The sequence below is a fragment of the Heloderma suspectum genome, chromosome 1, assembly GCF_057233095.1.
Source record: "Heloderma suspectum isolate Gila_16-S chromosome 1, 16-S_ref, whole genome shotgun sequence".
Lineage (NCBI taxonomy): Eukaryota > Metazoa > Chordata > Lepidosauria > Squamata > Helodermatidae > Heloderma > Heloderma suspectum.
Window position 1 is genome coordinate 96,600,351 of NC_139458.1, and position 17,519 is coordinate 96,617,869.

The window sequence follows — 17,519 nt, forward strand, 5'->3', positions numbered from 1 at the left end:
CCTTCTATATAGGCTGGCCCAATCTCTGCATTCTGAGGGAGAGGCCTTGCTTACCATACGATGGCCTACTGAGGCTTGCTTGGCCGTGGTGCGGAGGAGGGCCTTCTCAGACTGCCTTCTTCTATATAGGCTGGCCCAATCTCTGCATTCTGAGGGAGAGGCCTTGCTTACCATACGATGGCCTACTGAGGCTTGCTTGGCCGTGGTGCAGAGGAGGGCCTTCTCAGTTGTGGTGCCCACCATGAGAAATGATCTCCCCACTGAGATCAGGTGGGCTCCTAGTGTGGAGTATTTCCACCACTGACTTAAATACATCTGTTTGCCTAGGCATTTCCCTGACAACTAGCGTTATCAGCTACCGCTGGTTATTTTAATGCAATGTTATTGTTTTATCACTGTTTAATTGTTTCAGTTCTTGTTTTTATTGTGATCATGGTTTTATCTTGTAAATCACTTTGGGATTTATTTATTTTTAAATGAAAAATGGTATAGAAATCCTCCAATAAAATGAATAAATGCCAGTCAGCCACAACTGGAATAAGGCAATCATGGTATAGTATAGTATTTGGTATTACTGAATGCACATATTAAGTATATACAGTTTCTTTAGTTAATCACATATTAATGCTTTTAAAAGACCAATTGTTTTGTTTTAGCTCTGATCTCACAACAAACTACAAGCCTCAACATTTCCAGGGTGTTTCTTGATTCTTTTGCAAGCCACAGATTAAAGCGTTGTCTTTAGACAAACCCTGCCCCGCCCCACACAAGCCACAACTGTGTACATTGTTTTCCCACTGCCACCTTTGGCGTCCAGGAACTGTAAAGAAAATGACATCAGAAGGAGTCAACAGTCTACTGGATATCATGAACACTAGTGATGGTATGAGAGAAGGAAAAACTATTGCCTGCTTTGTCCTAGACTTAGATTAAGGAAGTTCTCCTGTTACTGTATAGACTTCTAGCATAACTGTCATTTTTACCCTTTACCTTTCCTTCACATTCCTCCCAAATATGCCTCATCTTCAATTAGATTGTAAACCTATGGGCTGGGCCTGTTTTATGTAATCATTTTTCACCAACTGGTCATTTTAGGTGCTATATAAATCATAAAAATGATACCTTGTTTGCAATCAAGAAAGATGTCTCTTTTATTTTACAAAAAAAAAATGTGAATGAACACTTCCCATCAAAGTTGACAGGGGAAGCTGAGAACTGCTGGCCATCGGTGGATAGTTAGCATAGAACTTAGCTACATTCTCTTTTCCTTTTTCTTCTGGATTGCCACACTGATCTGCATGTAAACACTAAGCCTTCTCTGTTAACTCTCTGTGCAGTCTGTGATGCAGCACAGTTGCGCAGGCAGAAGGGAGCTGGTGTAATGACTGGCAGGGTGTCATTATTGCACTCTCAACCTTTGTCTACTAAATGGGGCTAATTATAAAGGCCTCCCTTACAGAATGGTTGCAAGGCTTTTGGCTGTAAAGAGTGCTTGGAACATTCAAAAGTTCTATGTAATTGCAGTCAGGCCTTGTATGCTTTTGCATGTTATTTGATTCCAAACTGGGTATATCTTGAGGTGGATCTGACTGACATGATATACATGGTGATCCACTCCTACCCTTTATCCTTCTTGTAAAGGCGGCACTTTCTGGCAGGGTCTACCAGGTTGGGTTTGGTGGTGATGGTGCAGGGTCGCTATCAACGTATACCCATTTAAACAGGTGCCAAGCTGAAGTTTGGAGGGCACCAGGTTGGGGAAGGTTAGCTTAGTTACCGGCAGTAAGAGCTTTAAGTTAAAATATGCTGGTATCTGAGCCTACCCCTTTTGCCTTTGGCCCCGCCCACCATTGGAATGTGGCCCCCAAGAGCTTCTCAAAAATGGCCTTTGGGCTGAAAGAGGTTCCCCACCCCATGCTCTATTGCGAAGCTTTCCTGATCTGAGAATATGGACAGGACTGAAGGTGGGGCCTCACATGATGAGATGTTCCTCTACATGAAACAAGGTCTTTCTGCCTAGAAAACTAGATGCCAGTGAAAGAGTTCTAGCTACGTTTCTCCCTGCTATGCCAGTTGGAATTTCAGTCCAGTGAGTATTCATCTGAAGTTTGATGTGTTATAGCCCAGGCAGTGGTTTACCACCTGAGGGAGAACGCTGCCAGAGAAGGGGACCTTGGAAGACGTTGGTATCAGAATGAGCGTTAGAAAGACTTGTCATAGATTTCTCGTGGTTATTGACGGTATTTGATGGCATTTATTTATTATTACATTTATATCCCATCCTTTTTTGTCTTGCAAGGAGCCTAAGGTGGCATACATGATCCTCCTCCTCTCCATTTTATCTTCACAACAACTCTGTGAGATAGGTTAGATCAAGAGTTAGTGACCGATCCAAAGTCACTTCATGGCCAAGTGGGGACTAGAACCCAGGTCTCCCAAGTTCCAGTCCAACACTCTAACTACTACACCACACTGGCATGGTTAATTCTCTTTTCAAAGAAAGAGTTTGTGTGATCTTATGTTTATTTTATCCAAATGGTTTGATTCACTAAGCTTTTGTGTTCACAGTGGTATTTAAAACTATCATTTTCAAAAGGAATTCAACACAATTGCCTATAAAAGACAGTTCCTCTAAATATATAAATCAGGCACATTTTTAAAATGTGGATTCTTTTTGACAAAATGTGATCCTCAAAGACTCTGCAAAGGAGTAAATGTGCTTAACTTTATTTTTAATAGCCATTATTCAATTCATTGTAACTTTTATGGTTCACTGTGCAAATATGGATTTAGATAACTTTGAAAAATGCACAGCATTTACTTTATTAGAGCCACAGTACAGTATGAGATGTTCCTGATTTGTGATAAATTGAAGCATAGCCTTTCTGCTTTTTGCTCCTTCTTATGTGAGCGGATGCAAAATCATGACATCTGTTCCAAAGATAATGTTCTTCAGCCTGAATCCCTACCTGATGGAGAGGCACGGCAGATGCAATAAGATGTTGAGTAGATGAAAATCTTTTACGGAGGGCTTTTCACATGATTTTTTAAATCGTTAAGAATAACCTTAAAACCCATTGTGTTGAAAAGCTATAAAGCAAACATGTAAGACTTTCTCATATAATATAACACAACAGCTGGCGCTATCTTCTGTGGGGAAATTATGGCTGGATCCTCATTTCTGTAAATGGAGTTCTGCTTGCAGAAAAGGGGCTTCCCACTTGGGAGACCTGGGTTCCCACTGAGCCCCTGAAAATCCTGACAATTGGGGGACCCTCTAGAACAGGATAGAGGACTAGAGCACAAAAGGGGAATTGGCAAAAATCAAGGTCTCCCTTGCTCAAACAAAATTCACCTTTTCACAAGCCACAGTCAGATTCAGCTTGATTCCATTTCTAGAATATTATTGTTTTGTTTGAGAGTAACACAGCTTTCCTATAGCTACAACTAGGCTATTGAATGGTAGGAAGCGATTAAAGATTTAACCAGTAAAATTAAAGAAGTGAACCTGTCTTGATAGGAGACTCAATTTAAGCTGCACTGAACTTTCTAAAGGGAAAGTGGGATCATTATAATTAACTAGTGGTGCAATACTATGCATATTTAGGCAGAGAAAAAGTCCCACAACTCCCAGCTGGCTGGGGCATGCTGGGAGTTGTAAGAGTTTTTTCTGTCTAAACATCCATAGGATTGTACCTTAAGGCTGCAATCCTATACACACGTACCTGGAAGTAAGTCCCATTCAAAGATCTGTTTTTTGGGTTAGAGAGAATAATAAGCCCAACCCCACTAAAAGAGTGACACTTTTCTGGATTAATGGGTACAATGTGAAACACTAATGACATTCTGTCCAAAGTTCTGGAAAATAATAGGTGCAAGAAGGGGCAAGTATTCCAGCAAAAGAAGTACAATGCTCACAATGAATTATTTTTGAAGCAGGCAGTTCATTGACACTAATCTTTATATTACCTGAAATCAAAACTATCCATTCAGCAAAGTAGTTACAGCGTCATCTATTTTATGTTGCTTTCACGCATTCAGGCATTCCTCCAAATTTTGGTTTGCACTAACCATAGTTTAGAACCCAAACAATACTTTGATAGTCCAAAATTACAAGCAAACCATGGTTTAGAGCTGCTTGTCTGCTTTAATTTTCCATCTGCTCAACATTCGCATTTTTATGGTGCAGGAAAATCTGTAAGGAATTGTCTGTCAGTTCAGAAAACGCACCAAACTAGAAAGAGTGCCAACCAAAGTTTACAGATCTACTTCAAAACATCCCGATTCTAGTTTGCTGACTGAAAATTATGGTTTGTCCATTTAGGGTGCAACCCTATCCAGATAGTTTCCAGCCTTGGGAATTGGAGGCTGCTGACTATCTTATGCAGGGTAGCTGGAGAATGGAGGGGATCCTCTCCTCTGTGCTCTGGCTGCCCTGAATTTTGGGCTAGCTGTGGCTAGACAGGCAATTTTGCCCATCTAGCCACAGCTTCAGGGAGGGGGAGGGAAGGAGCCTGGAGACGTATGAGGAGGCTGTGCCACCTATGAGGGAGTGGGGTTCCAACCTCAGATCCCAGAAATTGTCTAGGGGGTGTAGGGTTGCTCTCTTAGAAACCACACCAAACCACTTCCTTAACCATGGTTCGGCATGTCTGAATTGGAGATGACAACATTTTATATCCATACAACTATAGCCCTATTCAGACATTCTCAAATCATATTGCTACAAGTTGCCCACCCCTGCTGTATAGTATCTGAGCAGTCTTTTAAGCCTTGCATGCTGTCTGAAGATTATATATATGAATCATCCATAACATTCAAGCCCCATTCAGGTGTTCTCAAATTGCATTGTTTAAATACATGGGGGGGTGGGAGCATGATAGCCACACACACCATTGTCATGCACATCACATTGTATGTTTGTGAAGAGGAGAAACTCCTCTAACTGTGGGAGCTCCCCACACATTGAGCAGGGGGTTGGAGTCTATGGTCTTGTAGGCCCCTTCCAACCCTACTATTCTATGATTCTATGAACCCTGATTATCCATGATGGAAGTACATGGAGGAGGGTCATCTCTTCACAAAGTCGCCCTCTGCATATACAGCACAATGAGAATGACAATGAAGGGGATGGAGCTAGCACACTATCTCCTCACGTGTTTAAACAACATGATTTGAGAACCCTTGAATAAGGCTTGAATGTTATGGATGATCCGCATATATAATCTCCAGACAGCATGCAAGGCTTAAAAGACTGCTCAGATACTGTACAGCAGTGGTGGGCAACTTGTGGCCCTCCAGATGTTTTGGCCTACAGCTCCCATTATCCCTCACCATTGGCTGTGCTGGCTTAAGTTGATGGGAGTTGTAGGCTAAAGCATCTAGAGGTCCACAGGTTGCCCACCCCTACTGTACATGCTACATAAAAAAGCTCAGGAACATTTTGTGCCATTTCACTGACACCGCTAACATCCTTATAGACAGGCATATTTGTCAGAAGTAATGGAATTATTATTTTCTAGATTATTTTCCAGCCCCCATGGCCATTAAAACTTGACCACCCATATATCTTCATATTACATACATCACATGACAGTATGATTAGGAGTTTTCTCAGTGGTAAATAAGGGGCATTTGATACTTATTATTTCTACCACAGGGATCAGTCTTCATGCAGGAAAATGTGTGTACAGTGTATGTACAGCACAGATGCTTTTTCCAGCTCAATGTGGCATATGTGGTCACTCTCCCATATTTATTGTCACAACTACCCTGTAAGGTAGGTGATGGCCTAAGGTCACTCAGTGAGCTTCATGGCTGAGTGGGGATTTGAACCCAGGCACCCCCAATCCTACTCCACCACTCTAACATAGATTATCGGTCAAGATACTGCTACATACTTTGGTTTGAAATGCAAAAAGGGAACATATTCTCAAAGGTGCCAACTTCTTTATTTGAACCCAATGTTCCGTTTGGGTTCCTCACTGCTGGTTTTTGTTTCTGTGTATACATTGGTTACAATGTACATATCCCCCCCCCCCCAATATTGATCTCTGTATATGAAACCTTTATTTATGAAGGGGCCCCCAAGGATAAAAATGGTAATGTAGGGGCAGCAATGAGAGCTGATTTAGAATATCACAAAGGCCAGCATTTCTTTCTGTGGGTGAAGCACAGGTCGTCATCAGCTCTAGCCATCTGTGGTTAAAATAGTGTTCTAAAAGAGAACTGTGACTTTGGACAGAGTAAAAAAAAGATTTAAAAAAATCACTCAGCACAGGAATAACAATGGGAAACACCGTGACTCAAGACTTCTGAGTCATAGTCTCCTAAGAGCCATCCTTGATTCCAGGGAAAATTCTGTTTAGATCCAGCTGCACTGGCTGATATCCAGGGTAGGTGAAAACAGTCTTCTTTCCATTCTGCATCTTCTCCCACACACCTTCACATGCCCATTGCTGCTTTGCTATCTCCAAAATCTGGGTAACTCATATTATAAAACTTAAGGTAGGCGTGTGTGAGAGGTACAATCTAACTCCAAAATCAAGAGTCCTACGGGTAGTTTTGATTATGCCAGACACATCCTGAAAGGCATGATTACATGTCTGATGAGTATGACTTCCTTATGAAGCAATTTACAAAATGATATCACTCCCTTTCCTGCTGAGGAATCAAGTACTTTTCAGCTTAAACTGAAAATGATTTATTCACCTATATAGCTGAACATTTTGCACCTCCACAGTATTTCTAATTTGCATAATCTCTAAAGATTCATGATGATTTGTTTGTTTATAGCCCACCCTACCCCATGGGTTCAGGGTGGCTTACAGCAATTTCATCCATCTCCATCCATCCCTCAAAGTCTCACAGTCTAAGTACTTATTATTTTTAATCACTCTGGACTATTAAAACCCTTTTTTGTACAATGTGTTTCTACAAATCCCTAACATTTCTTGGAGTGTGCGATAGCCAAAATATTATTGCCTGCACAGAAAGCTTCCCTTGTACCCACTTTGGCTTCTAGTACTAAAGCAAGAGTAACAGCCCCCATTTTTTAAAAGGCACAATGTGATAACAATATGGTGTTCCTTTTTGCATGGACCGTGGTGTGGATGAAAGGGCATATTTGCTGATGCAGCATGGACCACAGAAGTAGGGCATGTGTTTAACACCCACCCCCACCCAAGAAAGAATTCATGCAGATGCGCAACTTGGCTGTAAATTGATACACAACATGTATTTCAAGAAAGGTCGCTGGAACAGCTATTAGTGTGTTATTGATTTACTGGCATAATAAATATTTTATACCCATATTTTTTCTATCTTCTCTCCTTACATAGTTCCAGTGAGCTCAAAGGGACTATTTGTACACTAAAGCTCAGTGAGTACCTCAGTGGCCTTAAAAAAAGAATGACAAAAGATCCACCAAAGTATTACAAAAAATATTCTTGTGTGGTATCAAATTTGTGTGGTACGGATAGCAATTGCAACAGTGCTGCTTGGAGACTGAATAATTTTCCATAATCAAATGCTCCTAGCAGATGTGAGCATGTCATAGAAGACTGCTATATACTGTCATCCACTCAGTGGTGTCCCATATATAGAAAAGAAGGAAGGACCACGTAGCACTAACCCAGAGATATTTATAGCCACGTGTGAGCAATCTGTGGCCTATGGGCAGCATGCAGCCCTCAGAGGCCTTCAGTGCAGTCTGCAGAGGTGCCCAAGCCACTACCACCGACTCCCCCCCCCGCACGCCATCAAGTTTTGCCAGCAGCTCCACTGAATTCCCTTGCAAATTGCATGGCCCCAAGGCCACCTCCCCGCTGTTTGGTGAGCTAGGAAGAGTGTGATTTTCTTAGGGTGGAGTTGAGGACACCATGCAGAAATGACCCTCCCTGTATGCCCTCCTCCCCATGGAAGTCTCACTTCCCCCAGCTTGGGGGAAGCATGATTTATATGGGGAGGACAACATGCAGGGAGGGGAGGGTTAACTTTCTTCTTCTATGAATGTGTGTGTGAGGGGAAGATGACAGTGAGACTTGTGCGTGGCTGTGCACACACACATTACTAGATGTGTCCATTTCTGAGGTCTCAGAAGGAGTTGACAAAGTTTGTGACAAGCATTCAGTATCATTTGAGTAGCTGCAATTTGTCATAGAAAATGCCTTGCAAATGCATATAGCTACCTTAATGGAATTTCTACCTCTTGGTTTTCAGATCCTGAATTTAGCTTCTGACCCCCACCCTAAATATACAGTATATTTCTTTGCGTATTCAGAAATAGTTTCATTAAACAAATTATAAGACTGCAGTGCCAAGTTGACATCTAACCATTCACCCTATATTGATCAAATACAAAAAAAAAAAAAAAAAGGATTTTCCTGGAAAGTCCTGTGGTATTCTTTTTGCAGAGAACCATAATGACTTGGATGGTTACACAGATTGGCTATCAAGATTTTGAGCTTATATTTCATCCTTTGAATAGCTGTTTGATCATTGTATGTATCTATCTATATATGTCTTTAAAAACAGTTATACTCCACCTTTTTCTAAGGTTTGCCTGCAAACATTGTATCTGAATGGCAGAGGGGAACGCGAGCACAGAATCTTGGAGTGGCAGCTGGGACTGTCAAGTTGGTGAAGCTGACTGAATGACTGGAAGAGTCTGGTTGGTGACTGCTGAGGGGACGAAGCGATCAGGTTGGAAGTTTTGGAAGAGAGAACTGGTTGATTTCTGTAATCGTTGGATTACAGTGTGGAGTGGTAGAATCCTTCATTTGTGGATTTATCATTTATGTCTGCATTTTTCCCACATGGGTACTTTTAACTTTTCCTTCTCTGAGTGTTCCTGTATTTTGTGTCGCTATATGTTCATTATATATATGAGTAGTTTTTGTTTGCCTTTCACCTGTAAATAGTTCACCCTGTTCATCTCATATTTACTAATTCTAGAGATATTCCAAAGCTCATGTTGTGTTTTGTTGGTTTAAATGAGAGTAAAGTGAATCTAACCCAATCTTGAAATGAAACCTGAGAGCATCACATCAACTGGGGTTACACTTCTTACTACTACTACTACTACACATAGTCAAATACTGATTTAGAGTGAACCATCAAAGGAGTTAACAACAATAATATAACCATAAAAATAGATCAATAAAAATACAATATAATAATCACTAGTCAGCATTAAAACCATAACTACAGTCAGGGCCAGAAATATTGGAACAAGGATAACTGTTTTGGCAGTTGGCCTCTGTACACCACCACATTGAAGCTGAAAGGAAACACACCCAGATGGGAGCGAAGTCAGGACTTCCAGCTGTAATTCAAGGGGTTTGACAAAAGTGGGGCACTAACCATTCAGGAAGTACAGCCAGTGGCATACACACACACCCCAGCGTTGATAGTGCATAAGTAATGGAATGAATGGCTGACAAGTAGCTGCATGGCCAGGTGTGGCCTGTTTCCTGGGTGTCCCATGGCCAATCAAGCAGATAAAAGGCCTGGAGGTGGTTCTGAGTGTTACAATTGCATTTGGTAGCTGTTCACTGGAACTCCCAACATGAGGTCCAAAGAGGTGTCCATGTGAGTGAAGGAGGCCATCATTAGGCTGAGGAAACAAAATAAACCCATCAGAGATATAGCAAAAACAGTTGGAGTGGCCAATGCAACAGTTTGGAACATTCTGAAAAAGAAGGAATTAACTGGCAAGCTCAGCAACAGCAAAAGGCCTGGAAGACCACGGAAGACAATTAAAGTGCAGAATTCTGCTCATGGTGAAGAGGAACCCTTTCACAACATCTAGCCAGGTCAAGGACCCTCTTGAGGAGGTAGGCATGTCATTGTCAACATCTACAGTCAAGAGACGGCTTTATGAATGTAAATACAGAGGCTTCACAACAAGGTGCAAACCACCGGTAATGCTCAAGAACTGAAAGGCCAGATTAGCCTTTGCCAGCAAACACCTAAAAAAGTCTGCTCAGTTCTGGTATAAGATTCTTCGGACTGATGAAACCAAGATTAACTTGTACCAGAATGATAGGAAGAGAAAAGTATGGAGAAGGAAAGGAACAGCTCATGATCCAAAGCATACCACATCATCTGTCAAACATGGTGGAGGCAGTGTTATGGCATGGGCATGTATGGCTGCCAATGGGTCACTGGTGTTTATTGATGACCTGACTGCTGATAAAAGCAGCAGGATGAATTTTGAAGTGTATAGGGCTATACTTTCTGCTCAGATTCATCTGAATGCTGCCAAAGTGATAGGACGCCACTTCATATTGCAGATGGATAATGACCCAAAACATACAGCGAAAGCTACCCAATAGTTTCTCAAGGCAAAGAAGTGGGATGTTCTTCAATGGCCAAGTCAGTCACCTGATCTCAACCCAATAGAGCATGCTTTTCACTTCCTGAAGACAAGACTGAAGGCAGAAAGACCCACAAACAAGCAGCAGCTGAAGGCAGCTGCAGTAAAGGCCTGGCAAAGCATCTCGAGGGAGGAAACTCAGCATTTGGTCATGTCCATGGGTTCCAGACTTCAGGAAGTCATTGACTGCAAAGGATTTTCATCCAGGTATTAAAGGCGATCCTTAAGTTTCAAATGATGCTGGTTTGTTCCATTACTTATGAGCCACCAATGATTGGGGGGGGGTGTATGCCACTGGCTGTACTTCCTGAATGGTTAGTGCCCCACTTTTGTCAAACCCCCTGAATTACAGCTGGAAGTCCTGACTTCGCTCCCATCTGGGTGTGTTTCCTTTCATCTTCAATGTGGTGGTGTACAGAGGCCAACTGCCAAAACAGTTATCCTTGTTCCAATATTTCTGGCCCTGACTGTATACTAGTTGGGTCACACTTCAGGGAAAACATGCATGAAGTGGTGGGTTCTGAGCAGGTGTCTTAAAGTTCAGAACTGAAGACACCTGCCTAATGTCAATACGGAGCGTGTTCCAGAGGGTATGTGCTACAACACTAAATGCTCTGTTACAGGTACTCCTCAGGCAAACCTCAGGACCATGTGGCTTTGTCAGAAGTACCCCTTTTTAGTAGGGATGTACGAAAGTTCCACCATGGATCTCGGGGAGGCCGAATGCCAGTGCATTCGGCCCTCTGAAATCAGTGGTGGAATGCCCCCCCACCCCGGGACGGGACTTACCTGGGGCGGATCTTCCTGGCAGCAGCGGCTCCGGCGGCGGTTCGGCAGTGGTTCGGCAGCGGCAGCTGTGGCGGCCGGTCTTCCGACCAGCTGCCGCCGCCGCCATTTCCAGGTTTAAAAAACAAAAAAACGTGATAGGCTACGTAAAGATTTACATAGCCTATCACGGCTAGATTTTTAAAAAACACCATGATAGACTACGTAAATGTTTACGTAGCCTATCACGGCTGATTTAAAAAACACACACACATGCGTATGCAAATGGCGGCGGCCATGGCCACCGCCATTTGCATCCCTTATTTTGGCACGTCTTAGTCTACGTAAACATTTACGTAGACTAAGACGGCAAAAATAAGGGGAACGCAAATAGCGTAGACGCTACGCTATTTGTGTTCCCCTTATTTTCGCCGTCTTAGTCTACGTAAATGTTTACGTAGACTAAGACGTGCCAAAATAAGGGATGCAAATGGTGGCGGCCATGCCGCCGCCATTTGCGTACGCGCATGTTTTTTTTTTTTTTAATCAGTCGTGATAGGCTGCGTAAATCTTTACGTAGCCTATCACGGCTGACTGCAGGGATGCAAACGGTGGCGGCTACTGCTGCTGCCATTTGCGTTCCTGCTAGTCAGCGGCTGGATGTCTGGCTGCTGGTGGAGCCGGCCGGCGGCTCCGCAGAATCACTGCGGAGCACAGTTGGCTGGCCAGGATTCCGGGGGGGGGGGGGAGGGACGGAACGCCTCCCCCCGCACCATCAGCATAATCCCCGAAAGGTAAGTACCTTTTGTACATCCCTACTTTTTAGGACTATAGGAATCCGAAAGGGGCATTTCCAGACCCTCAAGACCGATGACAAAAAGTTAAACAATCTATAGTCAAATCCCATAAAACCACAAATTCAGACAAATCAATTGACTGTAGCAGAGAGCAACATCATTCATCAAAAACCTGTTTTGTTTTTATTGCTGGATGGAATTCAAAAGAGAGGAAGGAACAAATGAATATTTTGGGGGAGGGCATTCTACAGTCAGAGCACCACCATGGAGAAGTCCCTATCCCTAGTCACTGGGTAGTTCTGCCCTTGAGTACGGCTGGGAAATGCTGGGAGTTGTAGGACTTTTTTTTTATGTCTAAACATGCATAGGACTGTGCCCTAAGTCATTTTTTCTGGCTTGTCTACTTGCCACAGCCCCTGTGTTAGAAGTCCTGTAGTTTCCTAAATGAGAAATAATAACATATGAACTTAAAAAAAACCCAGGCACATCTCTCCTAAACTTTTCAAAATAAAAGAAGCTTCTTGTGATAAAATATATGCTCAAATTTATTCATTATTGTCAGTTCTCGGAGAGTTAAGTAACAGCTAAATATTTTACATTACTTTAAACACAAGGGGGCACTACAAAGCTAATCCTTCTCAAAAGAAAAGGCATCTACTTTGATCCTCAAACACCTTTAAAAGTGAAAATGGGAGAGTAACATCCAAAGTGGTAGTCCTTCACTAATTCAATTTGAACCAATGGAAAACCCACATGGTTCATGACATTTCATTAATTTCTGGCACATTTAATTTAAACCGTTTTTCTTGTAACGGCCAGTTGGCTGGGCAATAACATGAACTTAATCACCGTATTTGAGGAAGGATGTCTAGGCCAGCAGCTTTTCCTGGAAAGAGAAAAGTTTGTACCCCTAAAAATCAGTAAGAAGATACATATTGGCTGAAATCCAGCCCTGAGTTAAGTGTTTAAGCCACATGGATACCAATGGAACCAAGTGTACATAACTGTACATGGATTGTAAACAATTCATTCATAGTTATAGATAAACAATAACATGAAGCTTAATTTTAATGCCTATGCAGGGAATTAATTGCCCCTAGCCAATTCATGCATCCTGGGCATGATGCAGCAAAACTGAGTTATTACTACTTCAGTTTGAAAGCAGTGGGATGGGACTGAGTCACATAAGACTAATTTAATTCTTATTAATTTTAATTGGACTTAGTCATAATTGGTTTTTGCTGGATTCTACTCACAACATGTTGCAGTGGTGGCCAACCTACAGCACAGATGTCCTAGGCAACAAGAATTTGTGATATTCTTGGGATGAATCTACACTAGCATTCTATCCTAGTACTGTAACATCTGGCTCAGATATGGGTGCAAACAATGCACTCTCCATTCTGTTGTCTTGTCACCTTTCCTCCTTCAATATTCTATTTTCCCTCATACTATTTTTTATGACCACTGTGTGTGTGTGTGTGGGGGGGGTGCTGCTTGCAGTTTGTGTGCACTACAAAAACATGTGTGTCCAATTTAGCAGTATTATAACTCTTAGAGGCGGGAGTGGCTTTCAAGCTGTAAAACCTATTTTGCAACATTTTCCCCACCCTTTCTACCCTCCCATGGTAGGATCTACACTTTCTCCCCCCACCTCTTTTGTGTCCTGCAGGGAGTCTACATGGAAATGGAATGAGAAACGCTTCTGGTATTATCTGGCTTTTCATGAAATTGTTTTTGGTTCATCCAAAGCATACAGAGCAAAAAATGTGGAGTAAACGCTACCTTAAACCCCACTATTCACTGCACTTTAATCTGCCTTACTCTATGGCTGGATAGGCGGAGTCCTGCTAGTAGAAATGAATATCATCAACCCCATAGATGCTCCTCAGTCAATGAGAGAGGCTTGCTCCCTGCCCCTTTCCATGCTCCACCCACAAAACTGTCTGTGAACCAGTAATTTTGAAGCCTGGAACAGACCAATGGGTAGGCAGACAGGAGGCGCCTATGTCCTGCACGGAGGGAAAGGGTTGGAATTGCCTCCCTCTGCTAGCTCTCTGGAGGCAGCAGCTTCTGCTGCCGCTGCCACCGCCACTTCCCCAACCCGAACTAAGCCTCCTCCTCCTCCCCACAAACAAACAGGAAAATCACACACACAGGGAATTATTCTGAAGGGGAGACATGAATGAATCACTGGCTGCTATCTGCGAATGGAAAAAGCAAACTGCTGCGTTACTCTGAAGGGGCAACCCAGTGTGATTCCATGATTGGGGAGGTTTGTTCCCAGCCCTGTCCATGCTCCCTTGCTGTACTGGCCACCCTTTCTCTTTCCCTTCTGGGTATTCTTTAGTTGTAGGTATATTACTACTGAGAAATTGCAGGTGTATCGCAACTGAGGCTGGCTGCCCTCTCGCTTTCCTTTCTGGGTATTCCTTAGTTGGAGATGTATCACGCCACTGCGAAGTTGTAGGTGTACCATGTATCTCAGTAAAGTGACTGTGAAATACTGTGGCTGTGGGCTCCTGCTACTGGAGGAGCAGTAATACTCCTGCCCCTGCCCCTTTCTCCTTCAGCTCTGTGTATTCTTAAGCACATATAAATGGGCTACTCCACTATTGTGAATGAAACAGCACTACCGCTATTGTGAATGGGAAAAGGAGATACTTATTGTGAAAGCAGCCCAATTGCGAATAGGGAAAAAGAGGGAAGGGGGGGGGGAGAAGGGACAGCCCCACCCCTTGACCATGTCACTTGCAGATCACAGGCAGGTCACAGAGGCACACCCAGGATTTAATGCAGGGGGACAGAGCATACTGCTGTGGAACCGTTCCAGAGCTGCACTTAAGAAAAACAACAGAGTAAAAGGACTTTCCAAAAACGTGCATTTTCAGGATAGATGCTGTGAGGTGGCAGCGGACTGATGACAGCATCATCTGTTGCATGCGACCCCAATGCACTCTATCACCACATTAAATTGGCCACATAGATTGGCCCCAGCTCTTTCCTCACACTGGTTTTCATGGGATTTCCGGGCAGGAAATTTTGATTTGGGAGTGGGGGTGGCTATTTTTCACCGCACACCTACACAGCTGTGCAACTGTGAATAGCCATACACTTCATTTTTAAACCTCATTTTCTGCACAGCGGGAAAGGTGTGCATGCAGTCACTGGACTCAAAAAGGAGAAGAAAAGCAAACTGAAATGACAGCGAATGATCCCATTTCTCCCACAATTGCAGCACTGTACTGTGGCTTGTGGCACGCAGGTGCTCATGTCATACTATCCCACTGCATGTGGAACTCAATCTAATTATAAATACAGTTGATACTGTGCTATATTCACTACGACGTGGTTCCGGGGCAGCAATTGCTCTTTGAAAAAGTTCCAGCACAGCAGTGCCTCACAAACTAAATGGGCTCTAGTGCAGATTCTCCTCTGGCCAGGAGTAGCAGGGCTGGTGGGACTCGTTGTTGCACGCAGTCAGGCAGGCTGATGCTCCTGCTAGAAAACTAAGGTGTTTTAACAAAGGTGTTAAACACTAAGGTGTTTTAACTTCTCTAACAAAGGGAAGGTGCTGCTGTGCACAAAAAACACCAGGAAGAAGATTCCAAAGCGCCACTGAGCATAGTCTATAATAATTGTTTATTGATAGTGCCAGTCTCCAAAATGCTCTGCTGGATGCAGCCGATAGAACAGACTAGTTCCTACAGAAACAGAAGCCGGCTTGACCAAGAGATGAATTACTCCTGAAGAAGAGACTTCATCTCGAAACGCACAGAGCAGAGCATTTTAGAGATTGGCACTATGAATGCACAATTATTACAGACCATACTCAGTGGCGCTTTGGAATCTTTTCCTTTCCTACAGTGCTCCTGCTAACCTCTCTGGTACTGCACTGCTACCATCTCTCTGATTCAGTTGGCAATGCCATACCAAGGTAAATGCCATACCAAGGTGTGTGTGTGTGTGTGCAGGCATGTTTGTATTGTAGCATGCACTCGATTGCCACTATTTCATACTTTGGACTTGACTTGTGGCACACTTGTCAAAAAGGAAGACCACCACTGGTTTACGGCATAATCAAAAGTTAGCTGGTGACGCTGCAGGAGCATTGATTAAGCTGCTCTGGGAAGCTTTTTTGGCTGAAGAGCAGGGTTAAAATGCTGTAAATAAATAATAAATAAGTAAACCCTGCTTATATCCGCAGTATATGTAGCTTCAGGCAGCAGTAGGTAGGAAAGTCTATAGGTAAGCCAGTAGTGGGCAGACTCCAAGCTTGCAGGATCTAATTTGTTTTTGCTTGGACCCTAATTTCCACCAGACGGAAATTGGTGCAAAAGACATGAATTTCTCCTCCAGATGTGTTGGACTAGCCCAGCCAGCATATGGGAGTTGCGGTCTAATACATCTGGAAGGCACCAGGTCGGGGGAAGCTGAACTCGGCAATCCCTCACCTCACCATCATTTCCTTCAATCTTCTACCCTCCTTGGAGACTGACAAAGGAAAAAGAAAGCTATGTACGTTTCACCAATTCCATTTCAGTTTCTTTTGTTGAAAATAAAACAACATTAAAGTATTGCTATGTGCACCAGCAATGGTATGTGTACATGCTTTTTTGAAGGAAACCCCAAAAGCAGAAAAACTCCCCTTCTCTTTGGAGCAGAAGCAATGGAGGTAGGGGGAAAGGATGGACTGACCATTTCATTTATTCTGACCAAATTATTTCCCCAGAAGCAAGGGTGTGGGGAAAATAGAGGAAAATCAGCATCAGGCCCAAACTACACATGACCTTAACTGGGTAGTTCTACCTCGAGTGTAGGTTTCCTCCCCACACACACACACAAATTGCCAGTGTAGGGGGCCTGATCCTGAATGGGATTCCATTGTGGAAGTTTGGTGGGCTTTAACACTTTGCCCCCCAATCTTGTCCCAGTCCAGATCAGGGAGTGGGGCTGCACCTGTAGTTTGTGCTGCATATAATATTCCCAATGAAAAAATGAGAAAGATTTTCCCTGATCTTTTCAGTTTCACCAGAGATGGTGGATGGTAAAGGAAATGTCACTGGAGAAACTGACAACATTTTTACACATCCAAGGCCAAGACAGACACTACTTTAAATCCGTATCTAACAGCTATGTCTTTTTTTTTGTCATTTTACTCTAGAGTAGGTGGCTTAGTGGTTAAGACGCTGAACTGCAGACCGGAAGGTCGGCAGGACAGCAGTTCAAGACCCAAGTGCCGCGTGACGGAGTGAGCTCCCGTCTTCAGTCCCAGCTCCTGCCAACCTAGCAGTTCGAAAGCAAGAAATTGCAAGTAGATAAATAGGCACCGCTTCGGTGGGAAAGGTAACAGCGTTCCGTGCACCTGGGTGTTCAGTCATGCCAGCCACATGACCACGGAAGCATCTTCGGACAGCGCTGGCTCTTCGGCTTAGAAATGGAGATGAGCACCACACCCTAGAGTTGGACACGACTGGTTGGGGACACCTTTACCTTTTTAGGTGCAGGAGCCACAGTACAGATTGGGACCCTAGCATGAGTGGTAGGGAGAATTTTAAGATCTAGATCAGGGGCCTTGT